Source organism: Rhipicephalus sanguineus, chromosome 9, assembly GCF_013339695.2.
Source record: "Rhipicephalus sanguineus isolate Rsan-2018 chromosome 9, BIME_Rsan_1.4, whole genome shotgun sequence".
Classification (NCBI taxonomy): domain Eukaryota; kingdom Metazoa; phylum Arthropoda; class Arachnida; order Ixodida; family Ixodidae; genus Rhipicephalus; species Rhipicephalus sanguineus.
In genome coordinates, this window is record NC_051184.2 from 120,207,783 (window position 1) to 120,222,766 (window position 14,984).

A 14,984-nucleotide genomic window follows, 5' to 3' on the forward strand; every position below is an offset into this window, starting at 1 on the left:
CCAAAACATTTATTCCAAACAGAGTTAACAATGCCGTATTCAAGTAGAGAAAAAGAAATGAATGACTCACACGATCAAAGACACTTGCAACGTCGACCTGTAACACTGCAAGTTGCTTTGACAACCGTAGGAGAACTGTACGAGAGATGTTTATATTGTTCTACATGGAGGATTCCCTAATTCCGCACGTCTGATGAAAACCCATCAGGATCAACATAAGAGATTCTAACCACTTTGATAATACTTTTGCAAAAATTTTGAAATTCAGATCTGGCCGCGATATCGGTATATTTCTCTCAACAGAACGAATTTTTTTTTTTTTCTTTTCAGAGTCTCTTGTTAACAAATCAGCATGGCTTCTGCAAATTGATTGAAGGCGCGTCTCTATATGTCATAACTTATTTTCAAAATAGCAAAGTGGATGAAAGAGCTTTTTAAAGGTGTTGTAAAATGTTGTCGAGATAACATCAGGACCACGGCCGAATTTTAAAAATTCTCTTTCGTAAGCCTGTTTTCCCGTTGGTCAGCCGGCTTGGCTAATGATATGTCCCGCATCATTGTGGTCTGAGATATTCTATAATGAAAACTTTTAGCATATCACGTTCTTGCGAATACCCCAGGTGTTTTCTTAAAGAAGAATGGTCAGTTACCTGCTGAATTTCCTGTACCATAACGGGACTATTGATGGTGGTGCAATCACTGTCCTCGAAAGGGCTGAAAAGAGAAACACAACTGGCTTTGTGGTGGACATCGTCGTCATCAGGAAGGGCACTAAACAAAGCTGCGTAGTACCGTTCACACTGCAAAACCACGTCTCTTGTATTTGCTATAAGAGCACCGTTACAGTGTAGATCTGGATTTGCCTTAGAAATTGAGTGACGTTGCACATCGAGTAAAGATAAATTTGTTGGTTGCTGATAATTAGGACTCCGCATTTTTCGATAAAACCGAAAAAATCCGATCAACACTCGCCGGTAAAATGTTTTGACAATTAAGATTTCTCCGATAAAGTCTGATTTTAACGGCCATATGACCCTGTTAAAGTGATAATAATGAACAATTGTTGGGGTTTAAGGTCCCAACAACACGATATGAATATGAGAACGCCGTAGTGAAAGGCTGAGGAACTTTCGACCACCTGGGTTACTCGAACTTGCACATAAATCGAAGAAAACGAGCCTGAAATATTTTTGCCTCCATCGAAAATATGGGCGCCATGGCCGGGATTCGACCCTGCGACCTTCGGGTCAGCAGTCGAGCCCCACAACCACTTGAATACCGTGGCGGGTATAAGCCTGTTCCATTCTTCATAGAAAGGGCATGCTCTAAGCGTTCACTGATACACTGGCCGATTTGACAGATACAAAGTTTACCTAACGTCAGCAGTATCTCGTAGACTGAACTCGTCGCGCACTTAACAAGGGGCTTGTCGCCCACGGAGCGAGAGACGTCAACGTGTGCAAGGCTCCCGGAAGCGCAAGACAGTCTCTTGATATACGTTTCCCTGGCGGCACCAGGATGCGCTAGATGACATTGAACACACAGACCTCGTAAAGTATGCTTGCGTCTGTCCCAACAAATTTGAAGGTTGTTTTACGCACAAAACATGTTCTGTATTCGAGTATTTGTGCTTGTGTGTATATATGTGTTTGTGCGTTCAAATTTTCTCGGAAACTAAAATAGGCTTTGTGAGTTCTGATGTTTTCCCGCTCAGATTTCATGCCATCTAAGGCATTGGAGTATTCAGAATAATGAAAAATGAAGCGCAATGTCCTTGTTATTGTTATTTATGTGCGCAACGCAGACCTCACCGATTCCGCTGCTTGTCGGAGTGTGTTGCGGCTATGAAGCCGCTTACTGTGGACGACACATTCGAATCACGTAACTGCAGTGGCCTCATCGCTCCAGGTTTCAGAATGTACTAACACGCCAAGTTCTGCGAGCAGAGCGCCTTTTTCGAGGTCTTGCACGTGCGTGTGGCCGGACTGTACGTTGAGAGCGGCGAGCGTGAGGTGATTGCTGTGGTTGTGGCACCGAATGAAGGTGATAGCCCGGTACAAGACAATGACTAGGGGCCTGTTTGCTAGACGGGTCATATTGTTGGCAGACGGTGTCGATAGAGCCGGCGACATATTGGAACCCGAAGTCGGCTTTTGAGTTGGTGAAATATAGGCCGTCGAGGCTGGTAGCCCTGGAATTGGCTACGCAGACAAACTTCAGTAGATGGCGTTTATCGTATCCGAAGACTAGTTGAGCGTATGTGGCCCTTTGTGACATATATAGTTATGGCGTTTGCTTGCAAAAGGGAAAACCCAGCCCTCTTACACGAGATATTTTTCTGGCATTTGTCGTGATTGTGGTGGTTAGCAGTCCTACGGGCACCCACTGCAGTTCAATTCAGGGATTGTGGCAGTGATGGGCTTCGCCCTGGCTGGGACGGCATTGCCTACTGTGGAGCTTGAAAATTCAAGCCACAGTCGCAAGAGGTTGCCCTGTTCATCACACTCGATGTACGACAAAGTGCCCATATTTCCATTAAAAAGGCCGTCGCTTACGTCGATGTTGGCCGTGATCATGTAAGGCTTGCCGATGCTCAGGTAAATTGAGGCCGGAAGGCTACCTATGTCGCTTGTGTTCATCTTGGCCAGGACATCTCTGTTTACCTGCTCCTCCTATTAGCCAGTTGTTATCACATGCGGGATAACATAACACTTTGTCCACAGCGTAGAGGCAACGTGCGTTACAGCGGTCGAAGTCCGCATTGGCGTGTGCCGTCAGGGCATTTAGCGCAGGCGTCTTGCGTGTCACAAAGCGGCGCTCAATCAATCTTACGTCATCCTCTGTCAGAATGAGGTCATCGCCCAGCCCTATATGAGATGATCTGCGTCATTCCGGTGGACCACGCGGACGAGTTGATGACAGTCGAACGTATTCCAGGGGTGTTCTGTCTTGAGCTTCCGCATTTGCCTTTCGTTTCAATGTGTGAGTACGCTGTTAGTGTGTTGATTGGGACTGTGAATCTCCTGTGGCACATGCCAGCATAAAATGAACAGTGGTATGCGAGTGTGTGCCACACGTGGCTGAGGGAAAGGATTTCATGACGTACGCGACCGGTATTTTGCGGTATTCATGTCAGGACCAGTGAATCGCCTTTGGCGTACGCTGATCTCCTCGTATGCCACTTTTGGTATGTTACAAGTCATGGAGACGACCGGGACAGCACCCGCACGTAGGCGGTTAGATAGATAGATAGATAGATAGATAGATAGATAGATAGATAGATAGATAGATAGATAGATAGATAGATAGATAGAAACGGTGAAAGTGCCTATGGTTCGCTAGGAAACGCTTCGCATTTAATAAACTCCGAAAACACGTAGCCCTCCTAATAATTCAGACACCGCGTTTTTGGAGATTGGACACGTCTAAACGGACAGCATAACAGTTTTCTAGTTGACATGTAATACACCCGATATCATTGACGCACGCGCTTGGCATTTCACATTTCATCTCACAAAGAGTACATAATCTTTTAAGGAGTGGCTTTTCCTCGTTATTCATGTAGTACGATTTAACAGAACCAATATCGAAGGCTAATGCGCGAACCACTGCAGCGAATATATGCTATATCTTATGGAAAAAAGCATTTGTCACTGCGTTTTTGCCACGATGAAAGAATTTCAGATCTAATAGGAGCTCCGAGTTGATCTTCTGAAGTGGCGAATGTGCTCGGACATGATTTCTACGGTTTGCACGAATTTGCGAAATAACGATGTGGACGGAAGTGGTTCACTGCAAGCAGGACACTTGACGATGCTCTTCCAAATGTGGAGCTTAGAGGGACCGACAACTGATTTTTTTCGACCCAGTTTTTTACTGCGCGACAGGAAGCTTACACTTCGTAGCGTTTGTAGCTGCAGTGGTTTATCCTAAAATCACGTAGTTATTTTATAAGCAGTATTTTTCGATCGGAAAGGCTCCAAACACGCATGAAAGCTTGCTCCAGCAACGCTGAGAATCGACAGCGATGCCGCTAGCCCTTGTGAAAGCTGTCGTTGTTCTGCTTTCGCAGGAGTTACTGTAACTATGCTTAACCACCTTTATTTTGAGCTTTCCAACCATTTTTGAAAATAGCAAGCTGTTACAATGAGATGATGTGGCTTTATACACCTTCTCGGTATTTGTACAGCGTTGTGTGGCCTGCGCCCAAGGTTGCCTGCGCCTGTGTCAAGGCTGCCTACGCCAAGCGAAGGCAGCGCCACTTTGTTGCATACAACTAACGCAGGCCTATATGTACATTTTTATAGAGTAATGTCTTTTAATATAAAGAAATGAACAATATTTCACTACTAACAGAAAAGTAATCGAACACGTACACCAATCAACGGTCACATGACCGGCTTCATCGGACCATTTATGATTTTGCCGCCAGAGGCGCCGAAGGTCATTTTTCACGACTTGTAATAAAGAAATAAAAATATAAATCCACCTCTCACGAGATAAACAGGGTTGGTTTCAGTCAATGCGACGGACAATGTTTTCATCAGTGCAGTCATCTCATTTCATGTTCTGGGCAGTTGTCGGTCCCTTTAAGACGCGTAATTCGAGGGTTGCGGGTTCGGGCCCCGCCAACGTGAAGTGCGCTTCTTCGTCCACTTTACTGCATTCAGTTTAGGTGGCCATTACTCCACTGCAGTTCAACACAAGAAATAAATACCCGTTTTGATGTCCTCGCCTTAATTGTAGCATTACTTTAATTTGATTGTGTCTAACCAAGAAACGAGCCCCCTCGAACAGCTCCCGTTCTCTCATTCATCACTGTAACTCGGGCACTCGTGAGTCTGTACAGCAAAATGAATTTTCCCCGAAATAGAGCTTCAACTGCTGATACACTAAAGGGAGCGATCTGTTTTCCAATGGTCATCTCTACTGCATTGGCCGCAGCTCTCACATACGTCTCCTGTTCGGGACGTTTGCTCGAGCCTCGACCAATCCTTGCGGCAGAAATGGTCGTTCTTTTACAGAATGCGTACAAGGTCGCGCCTCCGGTACATGCAGCTGGCGCAGAAGATTTCGTTTACTTAGGACACCTCACCATAACTGAATTTTCCCTTTTCAAGCGAGGCTTGTTTTATGATTCACAGATATCGGAGGTGGTATCGTATGCGAAAAACGTACAGAAATGCGGCCCTTCAAGGTTCGCTAGTCACACATTCGTCGTTTCCCAATACTCTCTCGATCGGGTGCTTGTCGGCGGTTCGCCGCTCTGATATGATAATGTGATTTTTTATTAAATGCGAAGCATTTATTAGCGAATCATTGGCACTTTAAGCGTTTCTATCTATCTATCTATCTATCTATCTATCTATCTATCTATCTATCTATCTATCTATCTATCTATCTATCTATCTATCTATCTATCTATCTATCTATCTATCTATCTATCTATCTATCTATCTATCTATCTATCTATCTATCTATCTATCTATCTATCTATCTATCTATCTATCTATCTATCTATCTATCTATCTATCTATCTATCTATCTATCTATCTATCTATCTATCTATCTATCTATCTATCTATCTATCTATCTATCTATCTAGCCGCCTACGTCTAGGTACTTTCCAGATTGCCTTCATAACTTCGTGTAGACCAAAATTGGCATGGTAGGGTAAGAGGCTTTCACGAATATGACTGTCGGGTCATGACACAAATAACGTGAAAGTCCTGTCACGTGCGTCGTCAAACCCTTTACTCTAGACACGTGTGGCACATACCCGTCTACCACGGGCCACGGTGTACTAGTATGCGCCACAGGTGATTAACAGTTTATATCTACCCAGTAACGGCAAGAACAGACGTCGGTAACTTAAATACTAGAACGTTAAGAAACATGGTTGATCCCTCCGTCATAGGAATTGGAATAACCTGAAAGTAAAACGTGCCCTTACAGAAGTAACTGAATGTTTACTGGACATTGATGTAAGAGAGTTTGCACAATGTATATTGATGTCTGGCAGCAATGGCACCGTATAACGTGGATGCACCCACTTTGATGCTTGGTGCTACATCTTCATCCCGGCGACTAACGTCCGTGTTGAATTACTAAGCAAACCCTTGTGGTAGCTGTGGTAGTTAACGGTGAAAGCGTAATCAGAGAACGTGGTGTGATAGCCAGGAGAGCGTCGCATATTGGACGCAGAACTTGGTCGCCATCGCACGGCATGTTAAAATGTGATTGAACACCACGACCAGACTAGAGGGAAACGCAAAGCGCGTCGTGCCGCCCCGGTAGCCCGGCCGCGATTTTTCTCGGGGCGAGCGCGTAAGCGGGCAAAGCGGTATTACAGCCAGGTGAGGCAGGCGCGCGTCGCAAAGCTATTTTTGTTTTGGATTAACGTGATGCTGTGAGCGAGGCCGACGCTTTTACGACACTTCGGCTAAGGTCGCCACATCGTGGTGTGTTGAGGCATTGACAAAATTGCACTTCTATTGAAAACGCGCCGAATGGGACGGACGTGTAACGCGTTGCAGGTGCTAATTGCGGAGGCCACTGTAGTGATGAATTACTTTACTTTAGCGCTCCCAGAGGGCAACACCATCCCACCGACCGTAAACACTGAGAGGAGAGAGGTAGATATAAAAGGCGCGTTTGTAAAGCTTCCAGAGTCTGTGACCGTGGCGCAGTGGATAGCGTGCACGGCATCTGTTACTGCGGACCGAGCGGTCGTGGGTACGATGCCCGTAGTCGGAACTTTTTTCTTTGCCATCTGATTGTGTATATTTTGTTGATGTCATTTGCGTGACGGAAATGCGTCACTGAATTCTTGGTGGACCCCGGCATAAAACTTTCGTGTTAAAAAACCGACATCAGCAGCGTTGACCCGGCGAATGGAAAGAATGAAAATTAGGATACCAGCTGGAATGGAACCCAAGCATACTGCGTGGCAATCAGGTATTCTACCAGAGCCACGCAACGTCTATAAACTGGTTTTAAAAAGGAGCCTGTGTAGGCGTAATGTCAGTGCAACGTCAGTTGTGGTTATGGTGGTGGCTAACTTTCCAAGAAAGCAATAAACACTACATATGTACTCCTACGATACAGGCGTCAGGCGTCAATACAGATTAACGTCTGTGTTTTCAGTACTGGCTCCGCGTTTATTGCTGTCTAATAAACATTACATTTTTATTCCTATGAATCATCAAGCTATATTGAAGCATTTCTCGACCCCGGAGGAATAGATAACTAAAGTTACGCATGATATTCCCACCATTGCATCGTAAGCAGCGCTTAGGCCGCCAGAACGACGCAATGTGTTCTTCATTTCTTACGATGCTGGGCGATGGCCTCATGCCAACAGAGGACGATGCCAGATTGATTGACAGCGGCTTTGTAGACGAGGCTACGTAGGCCACATGCGCCCAGGTAGTTTACAAATACGATAAGCGCCGTCCACTGATGTTGGTCTACGTAGCACTATCTAGGCCTAACAGCCTCGACGGCCTACACCTCACCAACGCGAAGAGCGGCTACAGGTTCCGACATGTAGCCGGCTTTATCGACAGACAATTTGTCGACGAAATGACCGAGGCATCCACGATTTCCAACAGCTGTACTAGCTCATACATCATTACACATGGACCCCTCGTCACCGCGATCAGGACCGTATCCGATAACAAGTCATGACCAGCTGCTGGTTCTCACTGATCATGGTGACGATGATCTTGATCTTGTTCAAGAACTGTCAAGAACCCCTTCCACACAAGAAAACGGGTTCGTGAAACGTGCGTGAGTTCTCCATCCTGAGGGAGAAGTATAAGCACTTCAGCTTACCGCTTCTGGTTTTGGTAATACCCACGTTGCCGTTGGCAGCGTTACCCAACTGTAGACAACTGGTTATATAACACATATGCGGCTCTTTGACATGTGTGTGCCTATAAAATTTATACAAGTCTTTAGCGTCATTTTGTAATATTTGGCTCAGTAAAAAAATTACACCATCTACCACTAAAGGGAACCACGGGGTGATGCGAAGCTGTGCATGGATCGACTTAGTTCCGTTCATCACGGGCACCTTCCCCGATGTTAACGCGTCTTTGCAAGTGGAGCACACCATGAATTCACTGTAGTTGCTGTTGCTGTTACTCGTCCCGAACTCTTGTTGGAGCACGCCACGAGGGTTCATCGCGCGTGTGCAGAATCTCGTTCTCCGACGCCATCACTTGATTGCTGAGAGAGTGTAAGGGGGAGAGGCCACACCGTCTTACCCATTCTCTTACACAGGCCCAAACGCCCTAGCGCGTGCCAGCACACACGGTTTTGCCTGCGTTACGCCAAGCTAGGACAGCATACGGCAGCCCGGGCCCCTAAAGTGATCTGCGCGTATCATCATCGAGGCAGTACAAGAACAAGAGGAAGAAGACATCTCCTTGGCGCGAGCGCGCGCTCAATATGATTCAGGTGGCTATGCTAGGTGGTAAAAAGCGGACGGTCGCCAAGGGACGGACACAGCCCCGAGCAAAAGCTGCTTCGCATCTAAAAATTACGCCACAGTCACCGTGCCACCGGATGCTTCGCATAACATCGAATCCCACGGTACGTGGGATCTGGCTAATTTTTTATGTCACTTGTCATTTCACGTTGCATTACACGCTGCCACATTTCATTGTTGCCTTGGTGTGAACGATGGCCGTCGTTCGCTTGTAGCAACAGAAGTGTAGCGCTGCCAATCACATGGATGACGTCCTATTCCCGGGTTGGGGAAGGAGATACAAGGGAGCATTGTGAAATGAGAAACAAATAAAAATAAACACATACATACGAGTAGTATGTCAGGCGCGGGCACGCCAAGATACGCTTGCCTCCATTTACCGCATAGGACAAGAGCTGCTGAATTTTCAAGCAAAGCTTGTACTAACCGACCTGTGAAGTTAGTGATACTGGTGCTTCGAAAAAAGTCACAGTTTCGCCGCAACGGCGAAGCAATGAATGCGATAGCAATAAATTTTAATGTAACGCGAAGAACGGAAAGCAGCTCGAAATTGCCAGCGCGTCGCTCGAGCCCAAAGGACGCACGAAGAGAACGCACACATGACAAGCGCGAACTAATGCGCCACAGCTCGACGCTTGAAGCGCACTGCTCAAACACAAAGCAGGACACACGAAACGAACGAACAGTTACACACAAGACGAGCGCGAACTAATTGCCACAGTTGTTACTTATTTCTGTTTGAACAGCGCGCTTCTTTCGCAAACGTGGGCGCTGCAGCGAGCGAAGCGAAGCACCCCACCGGCCACCCTTTCTTTCCTCGAGGTAAGCCAACACAGGCGCGCACGTCGCGCCATCTATGTGGCCACTAAGAAAGCATGCTGAATTACATGGTGTATATAAATAGCTCGCCGTTAGCAGGGTGAAAGACGGTGCTGTCATGGCCTAACGTCTAACGCGGCGGGCTGCAAAGCGAGAGGTCGCCCGTTCGATTCCGCGCGTCGGAAAGAATTTCTGAATTATTTTTGTTTGTGGCTTTTCTATATATATACATACTTATACATATACGGTGAATGACGGCGACGGGGACGGACATTTTCCAGCCGAGACTGTCCATATAATTGCCATCGCAATAAAACCTGCCTCACCAACAAGCCCTCGTCACCCACAGCTGGCGCGCATTAAAGAAGTAATAAATCAGACCAAACAAATTTTCTATCCGGTGCTGGGGTTTTGTATTTGAAAGCGAGTGCCTTGATGACGAGGCCACGAACATAGACTCGTTGAAAGCAAGATCAGCTGGAGCATACGAATGCGGTATACTGAAGATGGAAAAACCAAAGGGTGAACAGTAAACTTCCTGTGGGCGCTTCATTGAAATATTTCGAGTTGGCTGACTAAAAGCGTTCCGCTGGACAACGCGTAAAGTCAACATCAGGAATTGCACAACTGAGGAAAATCCCGTCTTCCATTATTGAATTCCTAACCCGCGTTTCCATGATCGCGTGATGGTCTTTTCGTGTGGCCGCTCTAGGAGCGGACGTACCTTGAAACAGAACATGAAAGACGCCAAGCTGATTGACTCCGAAAACGGCGTTCCGGGGACGGCCGCTAGCTATAATAAAACTGAACGCTTACGTTAGGAGGAAACAGTGCGCAATGGCAAAGAAAGAAAGAAGGAAAGAAAGAAAGAAAGAAGATCACTAGATAAGGCACGCATTCACCAAGCTTCGCTTCCTCCAAATTTCCCTATAGGGCAAGGGTTCCTGATTTTATTTTTATCTCAAACCTTCCCTCTCGTCTTCAGTATGGAATGACCCCGAATTAAGGTTGTAATATGTGGGCCAAGGCTCGCAGAAAAAACACGGCTGATCCCTCTGTCATAGGAATCGGTATAACACCAAAGTGAAACGTGTCTTCACAGACGTAATTGAGCGTTTGTTGTGTATTCTTTCGCACCAAGCGCGAATGAATGCTACAGCAACAAATTGTAATGTCACGCGAAGAACGGCAAGCAGCTCGGAACTTGCAACGCACTGCTCAAGGAGAAAGGACGCACGGAACGAACATACACAGGATAAGCGCGAACTAACTGTCACATTTGTAACTCATTTCTGCGTGAGCACAGTGCTCCTTTCGCAAAAGCGGCCGCTGTAGTGTGCAAGTGACCTTCGTGCTCTCAACGCGAGACGTACAAACCACCGCGATCACGAGTTAAACGCGCGCACTAGCGACCACGCCATGTAGAGGCGGGCGCTGGCCGCAGCGGCGACAACCTTTAAGCGCACTCTTCGAGCCCTTCGCGCCATCTCTCTTGTGATAACGAAAACACGCGATGTAACACAGATCTCCGACTACCGCCACCGGTCAATGGTGTATACAAATAGCTCGCCGTTAGCATGACGAAGAATGTGCCGTCCATGGCCGAATCGTTTCGCGCTGTGCGCTGCGGAGCGACGGGTCGTAAGTTGGATTCCCGGTGGCGGAACTTCTTCTTCTGGTTTTCTTCGCCCACTGTTAGTCTCTATATTTTACAACGTCATATCCGTGACGGAAATACGTCAGTGGAGCCGTGGTGGACCCCGGCATAAAACACTTTCGTGTTAAAACACAAGGTGAGCGGGTCCTCAGCGCAGTCTTCGTTGTTCTCCACATAAAGCCCGCCTACCGTTTCTTTCCGCCAACTTCTCTCAGTAAGCAACAGCTCACGGGCGCTAGCGGACAGCGTTTCCGGTGGTAGTCCCCTCATTGTAGCTGCGCCTGCCAAGAACAATCTAGAATTTTACTTAAGGTTTTTCGTTTCTTGCGGAAAATAGCTGGGTTCCATGACATAGCTTAGAGTACTTTCTTATTAGGCGCATAATTTCAGAAAAAAATTTATGAAAGAAGCTTGCGCCACATGTACAGCTGTAACTGAAGAAAAGAAAGTTGTCAGTCCTATTAATTTGGCTCCAATGAGAAGTGCGGTCCCTTAATCCGGGTTCCCGACGTAGATGGGACAGCTTACTGCTCTCCCACAGTAGAGCACGCAGTGCTGTAATTCGACCACTACTTTCCTAAAGAAGGAAAAATCACGCTATATCCACGAACTGAATGATGATTGAGCAGCTGGCTCGGAGATAATCGGGTAAACCGTGAATGCTCCGTACGATTCATCTATTGGCATATAAAGACGTCACACGTTGTTATAGTAGCGATTGTGGTCAGGTTGTTGTCGAACCACAAGTGGTTGCATACCTTGCAGCTGTGGCCGAACGTGTGGTCGAGGAAATCGCGCTTGAAGCGCGCGTGGGCGCCACTATTTTCAGGTAGTGACCGTATACGGTGCTTGGCCGCTGCATGCCGCGCCCGTACCTCTTCGAGGTTCTCTTGCCGCCGCTTCCGCGCTGCTTCGGCTTCGAGGGCTTGTATCTCGGGGTCCGCGCGACGCTGACGTCTCTCTGCGGCCTCGCCAGCTCTCACCGCAGAATCTTGGCATAATACGATCTTGGCGGCGAGCACGCGATGCGGCTTCCTTTGCGAGCCCTCCGCTCGGCCGCCTTGTCTTCTTCGTTCATGTTATTAGTATCAAAGCGCACTGCCGGAGTGGAGCGAGCGCCGCATGCTACAGTTCGCTATGTTATATGTGGTTTTGCCTGCATTAATATCATCATCAAGGCGCTCGAAGAACGAGAGGAAGAAGACTTCTCTTTCGCGTGAGCTGCACCTGTCACGGTCGCCTCTGGAGCTAAGGTTACGCTTACGGCGCGTGACTTTGCCCCAGCTAAAGAACCTGGCAAGCCAGCTCCTAAACATTGCACCATCTCCAACTAAAGGGAACCATGTGGGCATAGGCGTGCGCGCAGGGGGGGCGGCCGCCCCCCTAATCACCTAAGAGGGGGGGGGGGGCGCAATATCGGCCCCGTACATGGACTCTTCTTAATGGGAACTAACAGACAATAACGCCCCCCCTATACTTTCGTTGGCGTTATTGTCTGTTAGTTCTCATTATTATTGTGTCTAACAAAGTAAACGAGCCCTTAAGTCTTCTTCTTTCCTTCATGGGCTCTTCTAGTTACGTAAGAGGGGGGGGGGGCAAAATCTGCCCCATACGTTGACTTAGTAGGGTGGAGGGGCGCTGCGATGAACCTTCGCACCCCCCTGATGGGGAACCCTGCGCACGCCTATGCATGTGGGGATGCGAAGCAGCGCATGTGTCGACGTAATGTTTCGTTGATCACGGTCACTTTGCCCGATGTTAACAAGTCCTTGCAAGTGGTTGCTGTTGCTGTTACTCGCCCCGAACTCTTGTTGGAGCACGCCACACGGGTTCATCGCGCGTCTGCAGAATCTCGTTCCCCGACGCAATCACGTTATTACTCAGAGAGTGTAAGGGGGAGAGGCCACAGCGTCTTACCCAGCCCCTTACACAGGCCCGAACGCGATAGCGCGTGCCAGCACACATGGTTTTGTCTGCGTTACGCCAAGCTAGTACAGCATACAGCAGCCCGGGTCCCAAAAAGCTCTGCACTTATCATCATCAAGGCGGTCGAAGAACAAGATGAAGAAGACTTCTCCTTGGCGCGAGCGCGCGCTAAGATAACTATGCTAGGTGGTAGAAACCGGACGGTCGCCAATGGAACTACGGACACAGGCCAGCGCAAAAGCTGCTAATAAATGGGAAAACGCTAAATTACAAGCGTACTAGACAGAGTATATAGTGTCACGTGGTCGTGACGTCCACGAAGACAGCAGTCGGCGTGTTCAAGATCAAACTCTTTATTTAGCGGAACTTGTGGCCGGGAAATGAAAACTCAAACTACAGCAATACACGCTGTACACTGATAGCTGCGAACAGGGCGTCGGCCGTCGATAAACTGCTCATGGTTGGGACGCGCCGTCTTTTACACATCACGCATCGAATTTTCCAGTCTTATCACTGGTGATCAACACTTTTTGCGCAAAATTTTCTCAGACAACGGACGAAACAGACACGGACATGGAGACATGGAGTACCAACTAGCTCGAACCCACACCTTGTTATCACTGGTAGTCGCGCAAGCTCTGGAATAATCTAGACTATTCACGTCCTGCACGTAATCTTAACAAAGTGATCTACTACAATCGCGAAGCTTCTCGAACACTGCGACGTGGTCAGCTTCGAGCGTTGCTAACCGTCCTTGCAGGTCAAAGCCGAATACATCAAAATAAAACAAGAAGCGGGCGGGGTAACAGTGCTTCAAATGAAATAGTGTTCTGTGGCGTAAGCTTGTCCATGTTGGTATATTAGATGCGAAGTATCTTAAGGCGGAGCTCAATCCGGTGGTGGTGGTGGTGGTGTGCGGCGTGACCACCGTTACTGCGCATGCACATACCCTCTCCACACGCCTCCTCTCAACTCACCCTCTCCCCTTCCCCTCTCCACTTTCCCTCTCCACTTCCCCCTTTCCACTCTTCCTCTAAAACGCGGGCTAGACATGCCGAAATTCTCTCCTGCGCAACGCCGCGATGAGCTCGAGCGCATGCGCGTCCCCTCCCCTTCTCTCTCCTCTCCTACGCTTCCCCCCTCTCGCCCGCCTGTCGACCGCGTTCCCCGCTCGCCCTGTGAGAATTAACGGCCAGGCAAGATAAAAGATACGACGCGCGTAGCGTCCCTCTTCGCGTTCCACGACGCGAGGTCGGTATACTCGCGGACAACTTTTCTTGGCAATGAAGGGAAAGCTACGGGGGCGGAGCGTCTGCACATGTACTGCTACGCGAAGTAGTCCGGTTTTGCGCGCGTCTCGTAACGCCGTGGAAAGTGACGGCTAGCGTTGCATTTCCACGCAAACGCTGCTTAGCGTCTAACGTACGGGTAAAAGGCGCGAATTTCTCACGCACGCAAAAACGCAAAGCGACAACGTATAAAGTAAAAGAAATACAAATATTTCGCTTTTGTGCGCTGCGTTCCGTCTCAAAAAGCTACATGTAGAAAATGAGGGAGTATATTTTTATCTCACGCAGAAAATACGGACGCAATTGTAGGACTACCTTCATTAGCGGTAGGATAGGTGCATTGTGGCTCTGTAGCCTTCGCTTCATTGCCAAGAAAAGTTGTCCGCGAGTATAGCATGCCAAACGAACGCCAACGGAACGCTATCGTGCAAGTACTCCGGCTTCGCATCGCCTCATGGTCCCCTTTAGCGGGAGATGGTGTAATTTTTCTATTTCAGCATCTAGTGCTGGCCGAACCCCTCGGTTCCGCGGAATGTAGTTTGAGAACCCGTGGTCTAGTCGTTATGGTGCTCAACTGCTGACCCGAAGGTCGCCGGATTGAATCCCGGCCAAGGCGGCCGCATTTTCAACGCAGGCGACAATGCTTGAGACCCGTGCACATAGATTATGTGCACGTTAAAATCCCCAGGTCTTCAAAATTTCCCGAGCTCTCCACTAATGCGTGCCTAAAATATTATCCTTGTTTTGGGACGTAAAACCCCAACAAGTGTTTTATTAAAGGAGCAGTGACATTAAAACT